Source organism: Mastigoproctus giganteus, chromosome 13, assembly GCF_048544385.1.
Source record: "Mastigoproctus giganteus isolate SK-2022 chromosome 13, ASM4854438v1, whole genome shotgun sequence".
Lineage (NCBI taxonomy): Eukaryota > Metazoa > Arthropoda > Arachnida > Uropygi > Thelyphonidae > Mastigoproctus > Mastigoproctus giganteus.
In genome coordinates, this window is record NC_143587.1 from 39,583,583 (window position 1) to 39,610,061 (window position 26,479).

Sequence of the window (26,479 nt, forward strand, 5' to 3'; positions counted from 1 at the left end):
TTAATTTTAAAAAAAATTAAGAAACACAATCAGCTTTTTTATGACATACAGTTTGTCATAAAAATAGGAGAAAACAATGAGAAACATAGAGTTTAATTACTATGATGAAGTTGGAGCAAACGTTTGACTGGCACTGGCAAACATGCTGCTTCAAAAAGCTATGCAAAGTTTCCTATGACTGCACATAACCAACCCAACAAATTGGCAGTGCTGCAAAGGCATATATCCAGTAAAAGCAAGGGGGAGAAAAAATTCATACTGAAAAACTATTAAAAATGAAAAAAACTAAGGATTCAAGTAATTATCTGAGTGCAATTTCTTGTCAATTTGATTTTCTTAGATTGCAATCTTAAACATCAAAAATATAACAACAGAAAAAGCCAAACTCTATATTGCAGTAGCTGCCCAGGATATTATTCTTTCAGCACTACAGAATGCTCTAGTGCTGAAAGACTACAAGCTCACAATTACTCATTGCATACTTGGTAACTGAGATGGGCTGCATTCAAGTGCTGGGTGCTAGGCTAGTTGTAGTACGATCATAAATCTCAACTGTAATCAGCATTTCCAGATTGCCAACAAGAATAAGAGACATCAGGCTAACAGTTACTGCAAAACTTGTTGCTTGTACAATTGAAATTCCTCAGGTATGGTACTTCTGCCACTGGAGGATCCCCATCTGTGGTCTAAGGGCTACCCCATCCCTGTGTCACAATAAACGACAACTGCATATCACAGATAGATTTATCCTGACTCAGAAATTTAGCCTGGTTCAACAACTGGACTTTGGTTTTGCGAGATTCTCAAAAGAGTCAAGATATTGAAAATGAACTCAACCATAAAGCTCATCCATGATCTCTAATCCTTCCAACACCACCACTGTATGATGACTTTTGCTGATGGTAACTTGTCACCTCACCAGTAAAGAAATTATAGGACTTCAGTGAATGTTACATGCTGTATATAATACCATCTGTAATTACATAATACAATATTTAAATATTTTGTGAACACAGAAATACTCACTTTATATTATGTGTTTGTTATGTGATATTAAATTATTTGTGTTAACCCCTGGCCATGATTATTTTGGCTGTGATGGGTACTATTGCTATGTTTTCAATAAAGGATATTAATAATAACAAAATTGAAATTTTTGTAACAAGTACTAAACTTTTATATTAAATACAAAGTTACTAATAGATTCTTCTTTATTTTTTCACTTATTTCCAAATGTATTTTAAACAGAGAAATTAAAGAAGTAAAGTATAACTCACAATTTGAGTGAATTAATATCACTGGTGAGCTTTTCGATACCAAAACATCTGCAATATTGCAAACATGCCACAAGCTATATAACTGCTTTTGAATAAAATCCTTATGGCTCCACTAATTCAGCACCACTGATATCTCTGAAAATGTTATCTGCTTCTGAACGTCACTGTAACTGGCCTCTTTCAAATTTTGCCCTTATAGAAGTAGCCTACAAGGGAAATTTAAAAAAAGGAGCATAAATTTTTATTTAAACTACACACTACTTTATATATTATAAATGACAATAATGCTGTACACACAAAAAAAATTAACTCAGGTATTTTGAAGTATAGATACATTTAATCTATTAGTCTGGTCATAAACACTATTATCATTTCAATGGAAGTTTGCAGACAGAAACAGATCCAGTTTTGCTAAACTCTGATAGATTTCTTTAAGGATGATGGGGGGGAACACATCATGAAACTTCACCACTGCCCACCAAAGTCACACCAAAGATTTAGATCTGGTAAATAAATACACAAAAGGGTATTCTTACCATGAAAGACTTCAGTTCTGTGAACAGCACTTGAAAGCTAGGCCCCTGTTAGGAGACCTAATTGAAACGTTTAAGGCATTAAATGGATTGGTTAAACCTAATGCTGATAGCATCTTTACTCTTTCTCGGACAACAAGTGCAAGGGAACAAACAGAAAAAAAGAGGGTTGCAGGATAGATGTGCAAAAATTCTTTCAACCAAAGAAGCTAAAAATAAACTTCCATCTAGTTCAGTGTAAGTGGATAATTTGAAAAAAAAAAATTAAGAAAGACATAACAAATTATACTGGTTAACAAAATTACACTTTTATTTTTTAAATCAAAGATGTAAACATATTTTTCTAAACCAGTTTTGCATGCTAGTTTAAAATATGTTCTCAGTTTTCACTAGCACATGTAGTTTCCATTATATGATTTCATTAAAAAACACATGTTATGTCTATCACTTTTACAGTTTAAACCCAATACACTTTATACACATTTAAAATAAAACACTTGTAAAAATGATACAAGGTGTGGTATTAAATAATGAGACTGCATGCACAGTCACTACACATCAAGCACCATCTAGGCTAAAAAAGGCACGGCAGTTGACCATGAACCTTTCCCTAGTTGTCTGCCAAGTACTGTTCTAACATGTTAATTTATTTTACAATGAGACAAGTTTTCATTACTTTGTGTTTTTGAAGAGAAAAATACCTTTGGTATTTCTCTGGCAAACTTCAAGGCAGATGGGGAGGAGGATAAAACTGAAAGATAAGTCTTCTGGAAGATATATTACACAGTAAACTTGAGTCATATTGTGAGATGAAAATGCCGGTCTATACCTTATTTGTTGGTAACAAATCTGCATAATGCCAATTTCCCAAAGCAGCTGATATCAATCAACTACAAGCCATGACATTGGACAGTTCACTAACAGTATCAGTTGCGGCAAATAATGCAAGAAAACAAGCTTATACAGCATCAGCAAAAAAAAAAAAAATAATAATATATAAATAAATAAAAATAAATGATATATATATTAACAAATAAATAGATTAACAAATTAACACAAACAACTATCTTCATTATTACATAACTGATGTTATGAGGAGCTCACTAATAACCCCATGTTCTAAAAAAATGCAAAAAGGCAGTAAACATGAATCCCAAATTCCAGTCACGTTGAAATCTGGGTCAAAATTTCTGGTAATAAAAGCAGAATTTGAAGTGTATATGTTTAGCTTCATTTTTGATTTTTCAAAAAAGTTTTATAATAACCATCCCCCACACACAGGAGGAGTGCCACTAACTGTGCCATAATGGATATGCCACCCCCTTGCATTAGGCCAATCTGTAGAGTAACCATTAATACAGTCCTCTGCCTCCTGTCTGTCCAGTGCCATACTATGATTTTTCTAAAGATCTTACCTATTATACCAATATGTTCTAGCTTATAAAGTAATCTCTTATAGAGTCAAATGCTTTGCTCAAGTCCAAAAAACAATGCCAAAGTTTTTCATCCCTCCAACTCACGAGTGACTCTTTCAAAACAGCTAACTAGATCAGTAAAACATGATTTTCCCTTTACAAAAACCACACTGTGCTTCCTTCAGAATACCATTTCTATCTTGATGCCCCTCCCCTGTATTGCAATTTTAATCACTGCCTCATGGTTTTCTCCACTACTGAGGAGAGACTGATTTGTCTGTTGTACTCACTTTGTTCTTAGAACCACCTTTGATGGATTGACGATATGCTGGAAATTCTCTGGGGTAGCAAAATATCTGAGAAAAACTCTTCCAGATATTGCAGGATATTTCTCTTCCATGAATTGCAGGTAGAGAAAGATAACGAAATTTCATTTAAAAACATTGTTTTGATGTGACAGACTGCAGAGAACACAAGTGTGTAGGATAAATTCTTTCAGATGCTGGCCTTCTATCAGCACTCTGCATATCTAACATTCTTTTCTACCTCAAATTTGTCCATTGCAAATAAAATTAGAACACAAAATCAGGAATAATAATGTTTCATCATCTCTGCTGGAATGGTATCACAATTCTTCCAATAAAAATTCAGGAGGCAAGACTCATTTGATGATACTAAATTTATTCTTTGCAATATCATAAAGAGAAAAAATTCCAGGAATGAATCCACACCTACTACCAACTCTAGGAAATACAGCAAGAGCTGTGTACGATCTCCTGAATTTAATATAAAAAAAAAAAAAAAAAAAAAAGTTCTTGTTTATACTCCAGCAGGACCACCAAGTCAGTGGAGTTTACAATAAATACAAATGTTAATCGTATTTAGTAGTCACGGACTTCAACCCCAGTCCACTCAGAGTGTGTGCTACTGCACTCGTGCTCTTGACCACTCAGCTACATCAGGCCTAAAAAGTATTTTTATTTATACTCCAGCACGACCACCAGGTCAGTAGAGTTTACAGTAAATCAATCATCACAAATTGTTAATCATATTTAGCAGTCATGGGCTCGAACTCTGGTCCACTCAAAGAGCGTGTGCTACCGCCCTCGCGCTCCTGACCACTCAGCTACACCAGGCCTCTTTAAATCATATTCAATGATGATCTGTATTGAGTTATGCTGCCTCATGGGCTATGAGAGCTGGAGTCGCACATCAGCATTATACACATCAAATAACATGAAGGATTTCATTATAATAAAGTCTTTTGAGCAGTTATTAGCTTAACTGCTCAAAAAGTTTTAGAGCACAACAAAATTATGTTTATAAATAAATATTATTCATTAGACATTCTTATGATAATACTGTAAATTTATTTTAGCAACAGATTGCCATTTTTTTTTAACACACCACTGATAACTTGTAAATGTTAGCTTAAATTTTCTCTGTCAAAATAGGTGAATCATGGATAACTGCAAACTCCATTAATGTATAAGTTCCCTGTTTATATGCTGCATTGAGGACAAGAAAACATAAAATATATATTTTGTTTGTATTAATAATAATGAATTTAAGTAAACTATGAAACTGTTTCCTCTACATCAACATATATCATATTGTGTCACAAGGGAATAACCAATTTGAGGAACCACCTTCTTCTTCTTTAGGAATCTTCCATTATACAATGGGTTTTCTTCAACCTAAAAAAAAAAAACAAATCTCTATTGTTCTAGTCTTTTTTTGCCAGGTCTCTGTCTTTTCCTCTCTCAGTCCTCATTTTTCCATGACTTTTCGAACTCCATCCATCCACACTTCCCTTGGTCTTCCTCTCTTCCCGGTGCCACCCAATTCCCTTTTGGAAGTCTATCCGTCTCCATTTTTCTGGTATGTCCATACCACCTCAGATTTTTTGTTTCAATTACCTGAGGAACTCACTCATCTTAAACTATCACAAAATTTTCATCAAGAAGCATATTATCAAAATGCACTGAAAGTTAGCTGCAGTCTCATTTTCATTGGGGATTAAACATTAATTCGAATATGTACATTGTATTCATGTACAGTTTCAAAGAAAAACAATGCCTTTTTAATAATATAATAGTTAAAACATTTGTTATAAAATGTTCAATAGCGGTCTCAATCACTGTGAAAAGAAATATTACACTCAGTGCCATTCAAGTGATCAGGTATTGTGTGATTGACATGCAAGCAGCACAAATTTTACTTGCATAATAATAAAGTTCATATTAAAAGCAGCATATACTATAATATTCCTAGATAGTATGAATCAGAGCTGTACTACTCAATATGTTCTACGTTGATAATAATATTAGTAAAAATAATAAGAGGAGTTTACCTCAATATAGTGCGTAGAACACTTCCGTATGATACCCTCCAGAAATTAAAACGGAAAAAACCGACAACTTACCGGTACATTAGAGTAAAATATAAATAATTAAATAATCAATTTAACACAATTAAAAGAATTTAACGAAAATATTCAAAACGATTTTCCTTCCTGAAGCTGCCAACGCTTTTCGACCGTATGTCGTGATCACAGGAATGAAAATTACCGAATCGGGTTAAACCTGAACTTAAATAGAGATTATTTGTCTTCGCGCATGCGCGTAAAGGTCCACGCCTCGGTGGTAAAATATGGCCACCGAACATTAACAGAATTTGTGTAATTTAATTTCAACGGTTTCTGCAATTAATAGTCGCGTATAATTACGTTGAACGTTAAGTATTTTGGCTTCGTTAAATAAAAAAGTATGTTTTTCGTTAATGGCATGAAAGGCTAATTCTGACGCTGCTCAACGCGAGAAGCATGAACTGAGGCTTCATGTTGATTTACACGAATATTAAGAGAAAATCGGGTCGAACCCTGATAAGACGAGTCGCAATCACCGCAAGAAATGTTATATACCAGATCGTTAATTTGTGTTGCGAACGCTGAAAGAACCGAGCGATTGTTCAGTATAGTGTGTAACTTCCGTATTGGCCTAGCTACAATTTTAAATTCGGTATTTCTAAAGAATTGTTAAGCTGTTTGTGCCACTGTTCAACATATGGGACCAAAATAAAGTATTTTTTTGATATACTTTAGTAATATCAAAAAATAAAGTATTTTTTGATATTACTATTGTTGATTGGTGTAGTATTTATACCAATAAATAATATCAAAAAATACTTTATTTTTTGATATTACTAAAGTATATCAAAAAAATACTTTATTTTGGTCCCATATGTTGAACAGTGGCACAAACAGCTTAACAGATTCTTTAGAGATACCGAATTTAAAATTGTAGCTAGGCCAATATGGAAGTTACACACTATACTGAACAATCGCTCGGTTCTTTCAGCGTTCGCAACACAAATTAACGATCTGGTATACAACATTTCTTGCGGTGATTGCGACTCGTCTATCAGGGTTCGACCCGATTTTCTCTTAATATTCGTGTATATCAACATGAAGCCTCAGTTCGTGCTTCTCGTTGAGCAGCGTAAGAATTAGCCTTTCATGCCATTAACGAAAAACATACTTTTTTATTTAACGAAGCCAAAATACTTAACGTTCAACGTAATTATACGCGACTATTAATTGCAGAAACCGTTGAAATTAAATTACACGAAAATTCTGTTAATGTTCGGTGGCCATATTTTACCACCGAGGCGTGGACCTTTACGCGCATGCGCGAAGACAAATAATCTCTATTTAAGTTCAGGTTTAACCCGATTCGGTAATTTTCATTCCTGTGATCACGACATACGGTCGAAAAGCGTTGGCAGCTTCAGGAAGGAAAATCGTTTTGAATATTTTCGTTAAATTCTTTTAATTGCGTTAATTTGATTTTTAATTGTTTTAAATTGATTTGAATTGTGTTAAATTGATTATTTAATTATTTATATTTTACTCTAATGTACCGGTAAGTTGTCGATTTTTTCGTTTTTTCCGTTTTAATTTCTGGAGGGTATCATACGGAAGTGTTCTACGCACTATATTGAGGTAAACTCCTCTTATTATTTTTACTAATATAATATTCCTAGAAACCGTACTCATTACACTTGTGTTTTCGGAGCATTTAAGTATAAAAAATTACAAAAAATAATTAATAAAGTTGGTCATCTAAAAGGTAAAATAATTTTGTTTTTAAAACATGAAAATTGTCTTAAATAGAAATGCAATGGGAATTGATATTCCACAATGACTCCAACACAGAACTACCACCCTTTCAAAATCGCTGATGCAAAGACGAATTCGGTGCGGAGAAGGGGGGGGGGGGAAATGAGGGTAGCTTGTACAAAAGCTGTATGTGAAAATATGGGCCAACGTATAAAACTAAAACACTGCTAATCATTTCTTTGCGGTGCACGCAAAGCATCATTCGAGAAAACAGTATATTCGTTTGATGTCTTCTGTGCCTCCTATACAGCAATATAAACAGGGAAGTTATACAGTGAAAATAAGCTTTCCGAATGCTCCGTACAGGAAACAAAATACTCATTCGTTTCTCAATTTTTATGCGAAACCAACACATTTATATGATGTTCACAACGAGAAATTGGAAACCAAAATTACGTAATTTCCATTACAAAACGTGGACTAAATGACTTCAAATATTAATAAAAATATAACTAAAAATAACGATAATTATTTTGAAATAGTGATTGATGCACGTAGTTGCTCTTATCATTAGAAGATAAACCGTAAATAGGAAGACAAGACTATGACGTAGTTCGACTGCAACGTCTACATTGCCATTGAATCGATCATAAACATTGGATGAACCTCCCGTCTTGAACAATGAGCGACAGCCGACGCCGCAATACGGAGAAGCAACACACAAAAACGTAACGCATAATACAAAACTAACGTACGTCAGTTTTCTAATTTTATCTTGGCGCCATGTTTGCTCCTAACCTTTTAAGCAATAATATTTAGTTGTGCGTTTCCTAAGTTATGATACAATTAAATAAGACAAGTGGCAGAAATAACTTCAGGTGAGAGTTTGCTCACTCTTATTATTTGCAAAAGATCTTGTCATGGGCAATACAAAATAAAGTAGATGGATCAAATCAATGCCAGTTACAAAAGATAATTTTTTCAAAAAAATCTCAGGTACCATGCTATTATGAAGTCCATTGTAAATAGTGAAATTTAGTTAACTGACGTTTTACGAGATACAGCAGGTAAGCACTTCAGATATATATATATATATATAAAACCGATATATATATATATATATATATATATATATATATATATATATATCGGTTTACAAGCGAAGCCGAATTAGGATAATCGTTATAAACAGTTCCAAACAAGACATCAAGTTTACTGCATTGAATTTATAAAATGGGATTACTTATTGATTCATAACAAGCATGGAGACAATTAAAAAAAAAAAAAAAAAAAAAGCCATATCAAAAATAACTTGAATACAGTGAATGTAGAGTCCACCGTCTCGTGCAAATTCTGGAAATGTTTCTGTTCGGAAAACCGCAGAGCTGCCTTTCCACATATACTACAGTGTCTTCAATGTCAGCGAGCCGATGACCATATGCAATATTTTCAACCGGAAAAACAGAAAACAATCATGGGGTTAACAGATCCAGTAAGCAAAGGAAATACATTAGATTTGTTTGTCCGCCAAAAAATTGATGGATGGAAAACGCAGTGCAAGCTAACTTATTAATATTTTGGCGTTTTGCCTATCTATCTGTGTATACTAAGAAGCGGAAGGAAAACACGGTATTGTATGGATTTTAATAATATGAAACAGTACCTGAAAGGTTTTTGTAATATTGAATGCTTCAGTCCTGTACAATTTTAATCACAAGCAGGGCTGTCGGAGTACACTGCCATATATCTATACTCCTGGACACTCCCCGTCTCATTTTTTTTCAGGTACACCCCCACACTAGACTCTTTTTACGAATACAGCCCTGTCCGCAAGGAAACCAAATTGTACTTTAAGCGCTCATCCGTGGTTCACAAGACAAACCTTTCTCACATGAACACACCTGTAGAATAGGTGAATACACCTGTAAAATAGAATACGTGTGAGATGGTAACGAAAATAAGATGGTATCCCTACTATTAAAATATGCTCTTTGTCCTGGATTTATTCAGTGCTGCTAGTATGATTAAAAATACATATACGCATGAAAGGACAATGAATGAAGGGAATAGTGACGCACTAAGACAAAGAAATAGAAGGGAGCTATCACCAGTGGCACCTGCTTCCGCTTTTTTTTTTATTATTATTTTATTTTAAAAATTTCTATTGTTTTAATTTATGAACAATAAAACCTGTATTAATCACTAAAACTATGTAATCACCCGAGCAAGTAGGTGTTTTAGTTTTTACTGTTGTACGTGAAGGATGGGGTGGTCCAATGTGTAAAGAGCGTAATAAGGCCAATTCACCATAGACACTAAATGGAGTTAAATAAAAGCGTCAGAATAACAATTTATAATTAATTTTTAAAATATTAGAAGTGTCAAATGATGCAAGCAAGCAGCAACCTTATATAACAACCACAAAAATAAAAATAAAAACCTATCCACATCATCTATCCATCCCTCTAATATGTCTAAATCTTCCTGTAATTTATTCAAACTAGCCACTTCCACAACATCAGATGATAGTTCCTCCCCCCCCCCACACACACACAAAAAAAAACAATTGATTACTCTAGCTGAGAGCACATTTTCGGACATCTATCCTGCTCCTGCATGCATTCCTTCCTTTTCAATTTATGTCCACTTATGTGCATCAACTGAAAAAGAGTGAATGCCACCAGCATATAGTTTACTCAATCCAATCAGATCTTCTCGCAAGTGCCTAGTTTCTAGAAGTATCCCTTGGTGTTATTGACTAATTTTGTTTCTCTTCTCTATACTCATTCCAAGAGATCCACATTTTTCCTAAAATAAAGCTTCCAGCCCTGTATACAGCACCCCAAGTGCAGCCTAACCATTGCCCTATACAATGGGATAATCATTGCCTTCTCCTAACAAAATTCCTGACAGAATCACATGAACTCCTGATCAACTTGTAGATGTCCACAACTAATAAATACGAAGCACACTTAACTCTGTGATCATCGAAAGGTGTGACCAAGTTAACGACTTGGGGATTCTTTCCTCCAGCAGTGCTAAATTCGATTCCCATGTCCTTAAAATCCAGCAAAGCATTCAAAACACTGGGATTCATCAAACGGAACACCTACAACTTCAAAAACTACATGTATACGGTTATCCTTTATAAAACTACTGTTCTGCCAATCCTTGAATTCAGTTCACCCATCTGGAATCCTCACACAAAGACTTTAACAAAATTGAAGTCCAAAACAATTTTGTCCGTTACCTTACGTTCCGTAATCCACTATTCTATCACTCTGTGTATTATGAATCGCTGTGTGATTACGTCATCTGAGACCTCTGTGCACTAGAGGAGTTACTGCTGACAGCACCCTTCTAGCCAAAGTAATCACTAGAACTTATGAAGCATCTGATATCCTTGGTAAAATCAACTTCAATGCTCCTTCAATAATCAACTTCAATGTTGACAAGTCAGGAACCGTACATTGTTTCACCTTGACTCTGCCACCACAGACTTTATGAAGTTCAGTCCACTAAACAGAATCAGCAAATGGCTCTCATTGACAACTCCCAACCACCTATGAACTCCATCCACAAGTTTGCCTCTTCTCTTAAACTGCACAGTGACTAGCTGTCGTCTAATTATTGTAGATTATTATTATTAGTTTTATTATTTTTCTATTCTCTAATAAATTAGTTATTTGTTTTACCGGTATCAACTTAATGCATACCTCTTTGTGCATATGATTTTGATGTTTAAATCTATATCAATGTTTATCTTACTGTTGGATTTCATATTATTGTTATCAACCCTTTTCTGCTCTCAGATATACTCTTAATGGTTACCTGTTGTGTATCTTGTTAGTAATAAAAATAGTCCTAGAAACCTGTACAATTACCCCTAGGTCTCTCATTCTGGGATCACTGCTGCCCATATGTAGTACCTTGCATTTATCAAACCTCAATTTCCACTTCTCAACCCATCTGTGCAATTTTTCTACGTCTTACTGCAGTAGTACATTTTGAGCCCTGTCATTAACCACCATGGCAACCTTTGTATCATCTGCAAACTTAATACGTTTGGTATACTGTATTGTCTGTATTTTTGGGATATTAATGTTCTCACTACGGAAATTTAAGTACATTTAACTATCTCTCGAGTTGAGATATTTTTATTAATGTATTTTAATTTCACTGCTGTTGTAGAAATAGTGGAATTCAAAACATTTCGATGGTTTATGAATCGGGACTGTTTCGAAAAATTCAGTACGATTGTGGAAGTTAGAATAACTAACTGATTCACAGATTTGATTTGAATGTTCTTTTGTGGTAACAATTACTAAATATAACATGTACATTTTATTCAGTAAACATTCGATAAAATAATAAAATCCTTTTTAACAGGTATTACAGTTTTTTACTCAAAAGAAGGCTGAACTCTTTTGATAATACCCGATTACTATAATCTTCACCGATTCTGGATCCAATATTTAAAAACTTACTTTGCTGACTTACTATTTCCCCCAATTCCCCCCCCCCCACCCACGTATTTCCGACTGTTTTTGTCGGGAGCGTATTTGGCTTTAGTCTTAAATAATGATCTATGGTTGTCAAAAGCTGAAACTTGGATGCATGCATGTGATTTTTAAGAGTGGCGTAATTTTTTTTTTTTTTTTTTTAAATACATTTAAAATACCACCAAGACGGCACCGTTTGTAAAATGGTATGGGATAAAAACCTGTGTTATTCACATATCTGTCCCTATTAGACTTAGGAAAGCAAAAAGGGAAGAGAAAAGAGATTGGACGGCATTTCTTCCTCTCCTAAGAGGCAGTTACTCTTCACAAATCCCTAGAATAAGCAACACTTCCCCATTAGAGAAGACTTGTTACCTATTTTCGGTAACTCGGGCAACATCAATCCCCAGACGGCGCAGTTTCGAGGCTTATTGGCTACTCTTCGGTGGGTGGGCGGGCAGGTAACCTTATGTTGCAATAGTGACAACCCCAGTTATGAAGTATAATTCCGCAATACAGGAGATGCCTGTGGTATCCAATAGTTGACTAAAAGCATTCTTGGGCAAGAGCCTCAAGCTACGTGGCAGTATGACTAACGTATGGATTGGTGCAATTGCATCATTTTTATACTAGCCACCTACCAAAGTAGACAATTTGACATAGTCTTAATTACATTTCATATCGTGAATACCTCCACAACGGTGTATTTTGGGAAAAAAAAAAAAAAAAAACCTATACGTAATTATATGTAGATATTATGCTTTTAAATACTGTGTAAGTTTTAGAAACAAAAGTTTCTTTAGTGGTATTTCAATATAACCCTTTTATTTGGTCTCTCTCTCTCTCTCTCTCTCTCTCTCTCTCTCTCTCTCTCTCAAGATTACATATAAAAATTTTATAACTTCCATTTAAAGTTCACTTCGATTTATGCACCTATGGTGTAAAACTTACCCTCCCACAACTTTGCATAAATATTAAATAAAGGCCCTAATGCGGATCCTTAAGAGGCACCAGTAATTATTCGAACGAAACAAGACTACATTTTACCCGTCACTAGTTGCGCAAAAATTCTAATCACAGGGATAATACTGATCATTTCTTAATTGATATTTCCAAGCTTTTTAATTAAGAAAATACTTCTTGGACAGTATTATAGATTATCATATTTTGATAACCATATCAATATTAAGAGTTCCTTAGATGTACCAGTTTCGAGATCCCTAAATTATGAGAACTTAAAATAACAGCTTATGCTCAAATATATACAGTCACTCGTAAATGATCTAATTGCAAAAGAGAAAGTAAACTGGTATTAGCAAACATGATGCCAGAAAGCAAAGCTTACACACGGCGTGGGGGAGGAGAACAAAACTTTTGTTGTTCCTTTTTTTTTTTCTAAGGAAATTGTCCAAACCTTTAAATTTAATCAAAATACCCACTTCCGCAACTGAGGTGGTACAGTAGACTTCAATTTTGTTACCATGCAGATGTAAAACCTGAGTGACGATCATTAAATCAGAAGTTATGAAGCTTCCTGAGCAAAACTCCTGTTGAAGGGCTAAGATAGGATTAAGATAAAAGGAAAGTTTTGTACTTAATATTATGTCACATCTTTAATGGAGTAGTTAATGAGGTAACAGGCCTATAATCATGTGGTAATTCCCTAGATTCTTTATTATGATAACAAAGGTCACTTTTATTTTCTGTTTATACTCCAGGACGTCCATATAGGATCAGGAGTTATATGATAGAGAGAATGCTAGAACTGCACCGTATTTAGCAGTAACGTAGGCTAGAAGTGCGGCTCAATTCAAACACGTGTACTACTGTGCCCTGGCATTTTATTAACTTTACCATCCATTCGGCTGCAGACAATGGATGGTAAAGGTAAGATACGGAGAAAAAAAAAAGGGGGGGGGGGTTAGTGAAATACCATCAACCCTTCGAATAATCATTTCTTCTCATGAGACAGATTTCGTTCGATTCTGCAATGACTATATTACTCCGGAGAATAAACATCAGCCCAATCAACAGTAAACAGAATTCTAGTTTTCAATCCAATACACGAAAGCGATGTGTGAAAACTGTAAATGGCATGGACTCTTATGAAATTCCAGTAATTGTTTAATCAAGACGTACTTCACTTGCGAGTTAGTCTGTTTTCTTGTACAAATTATCCTGTACGCCGAACTACCGCTTTTTTTTTTTTTTTATTGTGAATCCGATACACAGAAATGTCACCCAAAGAGAGAAGCAGGTTATATATATGGTAGCTAAACAGTATAATGATGTAGTTGACTACACGTAAAGGAAACATTTTTAAAAACTTCAAACAAATTTCTTAGCCTTGCGAATAATAGTCCCGCCAATGTATAAAACAGGGTCCATATACTGTATAAAAAGGTACAATAGCGGCCTGTACCTTTGCGTTTTATTAACTTTACCATCGTAAAATTAAAATAGCTCAACTAAAAGTTCATATGTTAGATATCTGTCCAGTAGCATGCACGTTGCACAGCATTGTCAGAACATGCAGCAAGGTCCTCTGTGGAGCATGGTGGACCAGGAAAAGGACAACCCAACAAATGTTCCATGGCTTGGATGGCACCACAGTCACATTCCATGTCAGTGGGTCAGATGGAATTTCTATCTTCTGATAAAGGTCAGAAAACTGTTCAAACTTTTCGACGTGGGCCATTCTGATAAGCCTGTTGGGTTGTTGTCTGGCAGCGGCCTCTTGCCAGAACCTTAATCTAGTAATATCATGTGAGAGAGAGAGAGAGAGAGAGAGAGAGAGAGAGAGAGAGAGAGAGAGATGGTTGCTGGCCATACAACGGATATCTGGGATCCAGTGGTTGTTTCTTTCTTTCATGCTGTTAACATTTCTTCTGATAGAGGGAGGGCAATACCCAACAAAGCTGTTGTTCTTAACGTATGTTTGGTCGGCTCCACATATAGCTAATTGTGAGCTTCTGAAGGATGTTATTTCGGGTTCAAACTTCTCGTCCGGTTTTTTGTGTGTCTTTTAAAGATAGTATGAATCAGAGCTGTACTACTCAATATGTTCTACGGTGATAATAATATTAGTAAAATATTTTTTTTTTTTTTTTTAGTTGTTGGCGCATCGGCTTCTGTGGCCATAATGCACCTCCCAAGGTTTTTGCAGTACTTTGATCCAAGCCCGAGGCGGGATTCGAACCCGCGACCTTTGGGTTGCCAGGCAGGCACTTTACCCACCCGGCTAGCCCGGTCGGCATTAGTAAAATAATAAGAGGAGTTTACCTCAATATAGTGCGTAGAACACTTCCGTATGATACCCTCCAGAAATTAAAACGGAAAAAATCGACAACTTACCGGTACATTAGAGTAAAATATAAATAATTAAATAAAATATTTAACACAATTCAAATCAATTTAAAAACAATTAAAAATCAAATTAACGCAATTAAAAGAATCTAACGAAAATATTCAAAACGATTTTCCTTCCTGAAGCTGACAATGCTTTTCGACCGTATGTCGTGATCACAGGAATGAAAATGCAAATCATTTCATTCCTGAAATGATTCGTTCCTGTGATCGGTCGAAAAGCATTGCCAGCTTCAGGAAGGAAAATCGTTTTGAATATTTTCGTTAGATTCTTTTAATTGCGTTAATTTGATTTTTAATTGTTTTAAATTGATTTGAATTGTGTTAAATTGTTGATTTAATTATTTATATTTTACTCTAATGTACCGGTAAGTTGTCGATTTTTTCGTTTTTATTTCTGGAGGGTATCATACAGAAGTGTTCTACGCACTATATTGAGGTAAACTCCTCTTATTATTTTACTACTAGTGTCTTTTAAAGGTAAGCGTGCGATCCAGTGACACTTAAGTAAACTGTTTATCAGCTGTATGCCGTTCCAAGATACGGTCAGCGGCCTGTTAGCATCCTTGTTTTTAAGCTAGAAAAAGCTGAGTTTCATTTTGTTTGGATTTGCTCGTAAGGTATTTTTGTGAAAGTACGCGACAATGTTAAGGCTTGAGCCAAGGTGTTTTCAATAAGCTGAAAATCTTTGTCACTAGCTGAGGGCAATACAATCCTGTGTTCAAGTTGCAGGGAATAAATCTCAAGTTAAAATTTTGCTTACTAATGGACAAGAATTAGTCTAATGGGGCAGGGGTGGTTGATCCGGAGGATAACAAATCTACGGAATCGGTAGTTACTGGAATCCAATACAAAGCCAAGAGTTGCTCTCTCGAAGGATCGAGTTTCAGAAATGGTTAAATCAGATAGAGAATACTGTGGTTCAAAAGTTGAAGCAATGTTAGTTACGAATTTAATTATTAGGGAAATTGAGAATGTATTTTCAGTCGCAAAACAAAGGTATATCTACAGGTGCTAAAACTGATGATGTTACTAACCAATTGTCAATTCTTAAGGGAGTTAAACCGCATTATGATTATACATTGGAAACTAATGAATTAAAAAATAATAACTGACGACTTGGTCAAGAAATACACTGCCCTACCATTAATATCCGGCCACCCCTCAACTGACAGTTGATTACCTACCCAAGCACCACGTGTCAGAGACAACTATAAAAATTAAAATATGCTCGTATGCCTGCAAAAGACAACGGTACCGATTGTAAATGCAAGATGTTGGAATAGACGGAGTTAACAGAATTCCAGCGCGGAATGATAATAGGATGCTACATAACATAAGCAATCGGTCTGTATGATACTTCAACGGTACTGAAGATCCCTATGTCGACGATTGATGTTCTGCAACAACTGGAAGCAGACTGGTGCTGAAACCGTCAAGAAACCGACCCCGAAAACCCACGAAGCTGACAAGACAGCCGTGCAAAGAATCAGTTCAGACAGAGCATAGGTCGACGTTGCTGCAGCACACACAGTTCCTCAGTGAGACAATTGGGACACATGTCAGCACTAGTACAAACCACAGGATGGTAAATAATATGGGTCACGACGGTCATGCAACCGCTCACCAGCCTCTAGTCACACCGACTAATGGACCGACGCTGTTTAGCTTGGTGTAAGGCCCGACGTCCTTGGACTACAGACCAATGGAAAGCTGTGCTTTTGAGTGGAGAGTCAGCGGTACAAGGCCTATCAGTCTGACAAGTCGTGCTTGGGTGTGGCGGATGCCCGGAGAAAGCTACCTGCTGGACTGTGTCGTCGTGACAACGAAGTTTTGCAGAGGCAGCGTTGGAGTATATAATAGGGCTGTTTTTCATGGTTTAGTTTGGAACTATTGATTGTTTTGGACAACCATAACCATAAATGCTGAGATCTACCAAGATGTCCTGAACGACAGTACGTTACCTACGTTGTAGCAACACGTCAGGGAAGACCCATATTTTTATCAGCAGACAAAGCTCCATATCCTATTACTTGCATTGTGCCAGACTGGTTTGAGGAGATGGGCATTGGAAAGATGGAATGACCAGCCCATAACCCTGACCTCAGTCCTATAGAAAATCTCTGGGATGAAATTGGATCTTCAGGAGCGTGTGAGGAGAGAGAAAGTTTTCAGCACACACTATTAATTTTCCTGCAAATAACCTTTATTTGTAGATGTGTAGGTGTCCTGATATTAAAAGGTAGGGCAGTGTTAATAGAAAAATAACGCGACAGGTCAAAATATTACTGTCTGTAATTTTACTCAGACATGATGGGAGACTACATGATGTAGTCCTCCTATCATGTCTTGCAAATTAAGTGGAGACTTAAGGAATTCTGCAAGGCTTGTGGTTTTTGTCAGTTTGGCCTTCCCTAGAAAATAGAAGTCATTTTCTGTGTAAGGATGGAATTTACTTGAACAGGAGAGGCCTTAGTTGACTCTGTAGAGAAGAAACTAAGAGTTTAGGAAACTTATTATTGTGGGGAAGGGGAAATAAGGAAGTCGCTCGTAAGATTCAGATATAGGATATTGACCAAAGCTACATTTGAACCTCCTCGAGCATACTTGTAAGATACTTCATAATTCTGTATACATGGAAAGACCCAATGAATTAGACACAACATACCACAGGAGGACTACGGTAAATAATGTTTTAAGGTAGTAAAAAAAAGTAATATCTGAGATCAAATATAAAATATATATTTTATATTCTGGGATCAGATATAAAAACACAAAACTTAAACAGTCTATATTGAGTGGGCAGAAATCATGGGATACCTAACTATTAATGGGTAAGCGCACCTTTTGCCCAGATAAGGGCAGTCACACGGCAAGGCATTGAATCCACTAGTTCACAAAAGCATTCCACAGGTATTTCCATCCATGCTTGCTGCACTGCTGTCCATAATTCCTCGCATTCGTGGATGGAGGATCCAAAGCCCGAACGGATCTTTCCACAGCATCCCAAAGATGCTCCACAGGGTTCATGTCCATTGAACAGGGAGGTAGTTCCATGGTGGTAAAATCTGTGGAATGCTCTTCGAATCATGTTCTAGTCACCACGGCTCTCTGGGTAGCAGATTGTCCTGCTGGAAGAGTCCACTGCCCCTTGGGTGCATTAATTACCATGAAGGGATGCAGATGGTCTGCAAGGATGGACATGTTACCTGGACCATTCACAAATGAGTCTATACGTACCAGAGGTCCCAACATGTGCCAGTTGAACACGCCCCAGACCATTACCGACCGACCACTTGCCTGAACAGTTCCTTGTTGACATGACAGATACCTAGCTTTGTGCGGTTTCCGCCAGATATGCACCCTCCCGTCCGCTCGAAATAACTGGAAACGAGACTCATCGGACCAGGAGACCGGTCTCTAATCGTGCCAATGTTCTTTTGCGGGCGTAGAGTCCTGTGTGGTGGTGTTAGCAATGGGACTCTTGTGGGTCGGCGGCTCCCATAACTTATTGCAGCTAATGATCACCTGTGGTCTTAGTGGAGACATTTGTGGCACCTCCCTTGTTGAAGCCGACGGTGACTTTTGCCACTATCGCTCTCCTGTTGGCTGAAACAATGAGAGACAAACGTCGACGGTCACATTCATCCACCACCTTTCTCCGCCCACAGATGAGATGTTATTCTGGAAATGACATATTCATGGGAATACGCCATTTCCAGAGTGACCCATGCGTAGAGCACCCAGTATCATCCCTTTTCAAAGTCGGTTAGCTCACGACATTTATCCATACTGACATCGACTTAGCGTCTACGTGAATGCAGTGTACCTAATAACTCCTCTGACCGTGTGGTTGTCCCGGAGTATAAACAGAAAATTTATTTATTTTAATATACCTGCCAAGCGGCGGGTTCGTCCACTAGCGAGAGGGATGACAGCGTCGCGTTGTCATCCCTCTCGCTAGTGAGAGGGATGACAGCGTCGCGTTGCCCAGGACCCAGTTATCCCATGAATTCTGTCCTTTTAGTGTATACAGTAATGCTAGAAGTGTTGAGTGAGCTTGGGATTCTGATCAGGTGAACTAAGCTGATATTATATGAATAACTGAAACATGGTACTATATCGAAACAGGAGATAATGAATCTGTGAGTAGAGTTTGTTCAGGATAGACAGGAAGTAGTATGATGCTTTTCAAAATCTGCTTGTAAGCAACAAGACAATTCCCAGAGCGAAATCAAGTCCATAGAGTTAAATCCGCATAGTGTGAGCTGACTAGTGATAATGGAAAGATGGTAGTGAGAGTGTGTTATAGACCAAACGATTCAGAAGATAAAAATCTCTTTAAGCAACTTGAGTAAGTAAGTTCGGGTATATCATTAGGGAACACTTTAATTTCTCTCTTACAGACTGGAAATCGCGGAAATGCATACATAATGGGAGTAGCTTCTAGAATCAGTTAGATAGGTGAATTTATTCCAACACCTCCTCGACCATACGTTGGAGAAAGCACAAGTAAAAAAAAAAAGTAAAGTGCAGCCATTATCAACCCACTGCAGGGTGGAAGCCTCCTCAACAATTCATGCTGAGGGAAATGGACCATAATCTGCCACGCTGGTCCAGTGCGGGTTGGCAGATCGACCGTATTCAGCAGTCAGGGGCTTGAACCCCGCTCTACTCAAAGAGCGTGTGCTACTGCACTCCCGCTCCTGCCCACTCGGCTACGAAAGCACAAGTATAGGGGGTTAATACCCTTGACCTAGTTTTCACCAAGCATCCAAACAATATCAAAAATATGACAGTCCAGGAACTGATAGCGGGGAGTGATCACAATGTCAAAAATGGGTAGTATCCGAAGTTTGTTATCGAAGGAAAAGGAATTTACCTTTGTAAGGTGTTACATACTGTGCTCCAGGGAATAACAGTTACACGACATGTACGGCGTGCACTAGATAATCTCACCGAATTTGATAGGCTTATTGTTGTTACACCTCCTCAATTCGATAAATCACTTCTTGCATTAATTACAGGAAGGCGGGGCAGTACAGTGGACCCAGGCATTTCTTAGATTCTATTAACTTAACTAAGTACTATTTGATACTATTGTATTACTGGAAGTTTACGGGATTTATTCTGGAAGCCACACACATATTCGATCCGACTGAGAAGTACGGCAAAAGGAAAATGCAAGAAAAGAGCTGAAAGACTTAACGAAGCAAAAGTAGAAGAAGAAAAAAAAAACATAAGCCAGTTTAGGCTATAGCGTGATGACACTCCTTCAAGTTATATCTACTGTATAAGCAAATACAAATGAGATTATAATTTTCCACTTTTAAAAATTAAGAAATCAAACTAAATGTCATATCGAAAAAGTTATTTGCATTATAATCAATGTATGTGGGATTTTTTAAAATAAAAATTACTTCAAAATTTGACCACCATGGGGCTCAAAATTATTAATTTAGAAAAATAAAAGAAAGGTAAATTTTTAATCAATCTTTACTAACGATCAAATCTCTGGGTGTCCACCATTATATTCTAATAAGCAATCAAGACGGGGACATTGTGTTCTCCAGAGCTTCCTGACGTAGCCAAGTGGTCAGGAGCGAGAGTGCATAGCACGCGTTCCTTGAGTGGACCGGGGTTAAGCCTGTGACTACTAAATAAGATAAATATTTGTATTGACGATTTATTGTAAACTCTACTGACTTGATTGTCGTGCCGGAGTATAAACAGAAAAATTCCTTCCAATTTTGGAATAATCGCTACCTCATGACGGATTGTGTCCTTCATACTCGAAAATATCTATAAACAATTTTTCTACTATCCTCGCAACCGAAAGTTTGTAGGAGTTTGTCGAGCGACCTTAAGGCCAGGGATGCGGAAAAGGGAAACTAATGCAAATGCTTGATTTTATGGGGAAAACAGGCGGGATTTACCTTTATAAGGTACTCCAGGGAATAAAAGTTACACGACATGTATGGAGTGCACTAGATCTCACCGAATTTGATAGGCTTATTGTTGTTACACCTCCTCTCAATTCGATGAATCACTTCTTGCGACTTCTTAGGAGTTAGGCAGCCTCCCTCGAAACGCATTACAATTTTTAATACGTTTCTTCTCTAAGAAAGGATACCTTGGGGCACTTTTTCTGTCTTCGATAAACCCAAAGTCTGTTCTTTGATACTCCCTGAAAAGGTGGCTGAGGCAGAGTTTGACAAAATTCAAGGAAGAATTAGATAAGCACTTTTTGACTATGGAAAGAGAGGGTTTTTTTTTTTTTTTTGCATATGCAGAAAAAGATCGCTTTCTTACATCACTGTGACATTTTAATACTAAAAATTAATATATAGTTTTATTTAGACATTCTGATAGTTATTTCCAGTGTGCTTATGTGATCTTATTACTGTAGGATCCCCAAAGTATTTACCAGAGATTTTAATTGGTCATAAAATATAGACCCTGGAGTACAACGATCCAATATACTTCAAAAGGATCAGAGATCGCCGCGCTTATACACTGAAAGTTCTACTTCTACACATAGTTTGCTCTATGTTACTCAGGTCGAATTTTCTTGTATAGTTATGGGCTGTTCATAATGTTCCTGAATTTCGTTTTGGGAAAATAGCTGAACCAAATTAGATATATCATTTAATCTGGAACAGAAAGAGTCAATTCTGATTCGTGTTAGAAGAATTTAAGATAATTAATATTTATTCAAGTTAATTCTACTACAATGCGATTCCAGTCAACTTTTAAAGTTTAAATAAAATGACATGCTTAGGCATTAATAAAACTGGATGAATTTCTGTATATACCTCATTATGATGCGAAAGCATTTTTTATTATTTTAATATTAGAAGGACCATTATAGAATATAATGCAGACGATGTTATCCATGCTCAAGATAAGAACACACACGTAAAAAATAAAATGGATTTAGCTATGTTCTAGTAATTTTAACCATATTGGTTACATATAAAGCAAAGAGGTTTTCAAAATTTAATATTCTAAACTTCGTTTTAGTCTATGATGAAAATGCATTGTCGATGGAGGAATTGATAATAAATGTGACGTATTTTTAGCCTTGAATTCTTTCTAAATTATCTAAAACCCCTGCGAATAATGTGTAATACGCATCAGAATGCATCTTTTGATCTTAGAATTTAGATGATTATCACAGAAATGTAAAAGAACACAAAGCAATAAACCACAGCAAAGACGTGAAAGCTCACTGTTATTCGGCAGGAAAAGGAAGGATGGGTGAAGGGATTTCATCCGGTGTCTTTCTTTGGATATATATTTGGTGTGGGTTCGTCCGGTGATTATCAAAAATAATCAGTCGACAGAAATGTCAATGGGAACCACTGAAACGTACTTCTTTTTCTTTTATTTATTATATGATAATTTTAGTCTCTACTCAATTTGTAACCCTATAACCATCTGTACATTAAAGACGATTTCATATTTACAACTTATGATTAACGATTAAATTAAGAAGAAATCTAGCTTCTTTTTCTCACAAAGAATATTAATAACTGTATTATTAATTATTTTTCTTATAAAGAAAAATAATTAAATTTCAAAAATATATATATATTGAAACAGGAGTAACTATTTGGATTCCATCTGCAATACATAGTACTGTATCTACACTGTATGTACTATATGCGAACAAAAATTAAAAAGAGTGCGATAAGAGTTAAGGGAGAAGGAACGCCAAATAAATTACGGTGAATTTGAGTGACCTCTGCTACAAAAGCAGTAGAGGATACCAGACATCATTAAAGTCTACGTCTTATATACTCGAGTTGATCTTAACAATGTACCAATGATAAGACCATTTTGACAAGCAAAATGATCTTATAATGGTACCTTGTTAACCGTAGGATGTACAGTTTAAGCAACCCACAAGTTCTATTTTATGATGAAACGTTTCAAACCTGAGAGGTGGAAATTAAAGGTTTCTGTGATGAGCTAAACTGAACAGCATTTTGAATATGTGATTAATAACTTTCTATAGCACTTTAAATCTCATAGAGATCTCTAGACTGAAACAATCTACTAAGATTTCTCAAAACGATATATCATGAAAGCAGGGTGCGAGTGGCTATTCCACACGGTCAAGTCACGGACTGAGAAGAGTCGCAGACGACTAATTGTTGACCTTTACTGTTTGTTGAGCAGCTAAGCTTACAAAGTAAATTCACGATTCCGCAAAGGCAGAAGAAAATAAATGATAACTGCTTTACTACATACCATGAGAAATCTTATTAATACCACAGAAGCCAAATATGCTTCAACGTATGATAATGTGAGAACATGGTAAAGTGGGCGAACCAGTATGCTGAAAGAAACTGTTTGAAAATTCCTAACATATGGGTTAGTGCAACGCATTATTTTATACGTAGTAAACTACCAAGGTAGATAAACTGGCATCGTTTTAATTATATCTCATTTGTGAATATCTCATAAGAAGTTGCCATGATATTGCACTACCTCGAATAAGTAACGCTTCATCAATGGAGAAGACTATTGTCTTCTTCATTGGTGACTAAATCCTAATATGAAATGTATGGAGGGACTTGAATATTATACAAGTAGCTAACGATAACATATATAAAAGAATAATAAAAATATCAATCCCCATAAAGTTATGATTACTATATAAATATACTGTATCTGATATTTCAATAATTTCCACTCAAACACTATTTTGAATATTAAGATTCTTTTTATATTCCGGTGCAGTTATTCAATGGGAAAGATAATTTCCAACTTCACTTCGGATTAGGAATTAATTTTATTATACGTATTACAACCGCCAAAATCTCGTTTCAATTACAGGTGATTCGTATGTAACAGCGCAGTAATCACATACCACGTTAACAACAGTTTGAACTAAATATTAGTACTATCGGGAGTGTGCTATAAGTCATTCTATTCTTGAAAATTCAAGTAAACTCAACCATGGATTTGGTTGCTAATAATAATATTGTACTCCTAGACGACATCTTAAACTATTCCGAAGTGGTTCGATTGGTTGAAGTCAGTAGTCTGAGCTGGTCACGACAATTATTGTTGTTAACAAAGCATTAGCATAATATTCCATATTATCCCATGTACATTATGTCTGCAGAAGTGTTTGTGTATACGGGTTGAGCGGGAAAATATACCAGAATAACTCAGAGGGAAATCCCTATATCAACCAATAGGCTAACTGCAGCCCAGACTCAGACTGCGAAAAACCTTCAAAAATTAAAGAACTCCTCTGCTATCCTTTTTTTTTCCCTCCCCAACATTAATTGTTATTATTAGCCATATGGTGCAAGGAAGCCTGAGGCTTATGCTGCACCAGCCCAAACGGGGGGGGGGGGACTGAATGAAGAGAGAGAGAGAGAGAGAGAGAGAGAAGAATGATGATATCCAGCTCGGGACCCTGGATGTGCCAAGCCCATACTCACCAGATGGGAGCCCCTGGGGAAATTTTTCGCACTCGGGGCGCCTCTGCACTAGGACCAGCCCTAACCAGCCCTACAGATAAAAGGTTAAGTAACGAAAATAAAGGAAACTTTCAATTATTTTATTTTTGGATCATCAGGCAGATATTCGTTTACTCTCTTTCACTCTGTCTGAAAGATCATAGTCCTATCAGCGTTTGAACTCAATTTGGTACTCAATTTGTACTCCACTTTTGGTACTCAATTCCATCAGTGGTTGAATTTGAGCAGTTAGATTCAGTGGCAGCTTCTGGCCACGTTGAAGATTTGCAGTCACAGTTATTTATTTTTTCTTAAATCAAATAAAGTTGGTATATATTGCTAAGTATTTTAAATACTCAGTATCCTATCAAAGTCTGCTATAAAACGATATTATTTATTCTTACATTATAATTAAAAGCAGGCCGACATGGCGCCGCTTATGCATACCCAGCGTGGAAACCCAAATGGTATTTCTAAGTGCACGCAGAACAACTGACGCATGATAGTAATGGTAATCTATATAATATATAGGTGTAAAAACACCTTAAAAGGAAAAAACGACAGTATTGTAAAATGAATCATTTTAACTGTATCTCATATTGTGCGCATCATTCACGAGTTACCATATATTGCACTACATTTTTGGCTGATGCCCAAAAAAAAAAAGCACACAACCATTCCCTCGAAGTTTGTCCAGTTCTTCCTTGAATTTATTTAAGCTATCAACTTCCACAACGACAGATGGAAGTTTGTTCCAGCAATTAACCACCTGCTGGCTAAAGGCAAATTTCCGCACTTAATTGAGTAAAAGGAAGAATCCCATCAGAATTCAGGTTGCTCAACCCATTCAAGGTCTTGTACACCTCAATCAGATCACCTCGCAGGTCATGATATCAGAACCAAATACACGAAAGTTCAGCTAGATTGCAAAAACGTTTGCAACTCCAATAACTCAATGCTGAGTTAGGTAACATTTTGTTGTGCATATCATGGGTGAAACGAATGCAGAATGTAACACTAGCAGCTTCATGAATAGCTTAGTTTAAACTTAAAAATACCGTATTAACTATCATAACAAAATTACAGGCTACTGGTATAGGTAATTTTAAAATTGTAGTGTCCTCTGTGAGAGTAGGTGGCTTCGACACTTGTCACTCGTGTGAAGATGGCTGCGATTCAAATCCAGTCGGAGACTGGTACAAATCTTAAAGGCCACTTCAATATCATATAAGGCGAAGGGAGCGGGGCTAATTTTCCTTAAGCTTTTACGGAATTGTCGGCCCACACAAAATTCAAATCGCCCGTGAAGAAACACTTGTACAAACATAATACACATAGGGTAATATGGCCTTTAAATTTTATGACCATTCTCCACATCTACTCCTTTTTAGAAGGTAACATTCTTGAAATCTCCTTCGCTTCTCATCGTAGTATATCTGACTCCCCGCCGTCCCTTATTCTATAAAAAATTAGCCTCAGTTCATTAAAGAGAGAGAAAGTTAATTTTTACATTTAGTGTAACATCACAGAATTCACTAAGACTAAATAGTATTGCGAAAATTTATCCATCTAATTTAGAGAAAATGATACACTTCCGAGTGAAAATAACATAAAAATTTAAAAATAAGAAAAATTTAAATTTATTTAAAATAAATTAAATAACTTTTTAAATATATATACAGGGTGTTTCAAAATTATCTATACACACTTTAAAGACAAAAAAAAAAAAAAAAAAAAACCCAATTTTTTTTTACAACGATGAAACTGTAATTGTTCAAAATGCCCTC

At 36.2% G+C, this 26,479-nt stretch overlaps 1 protein-coding gene across 2 annotated transcripts in view; it reads right to left on the bottom strand.

The window, feature by feature from the left end:
• Ndae1 (Na[+]-driven anion exchanger 1) overlaps window positions 1-26,479 on the bottom strand; it is a 490,785-nt gene that overhangs the window by 338,830 nt on the left and 125,476 nt on the right. For both annotated transcript variants that reach the window (XM_090387778.1, XM_090387777.1), the window contains exon 2: window positions 1,278-1,483. The gene's annotated coding sequence lies outside the window, so the exon portion shown is untranslated. The remainder of the gene's footprint in view (window positions 1-1,277; window positions 1,484-26,479) is intronic.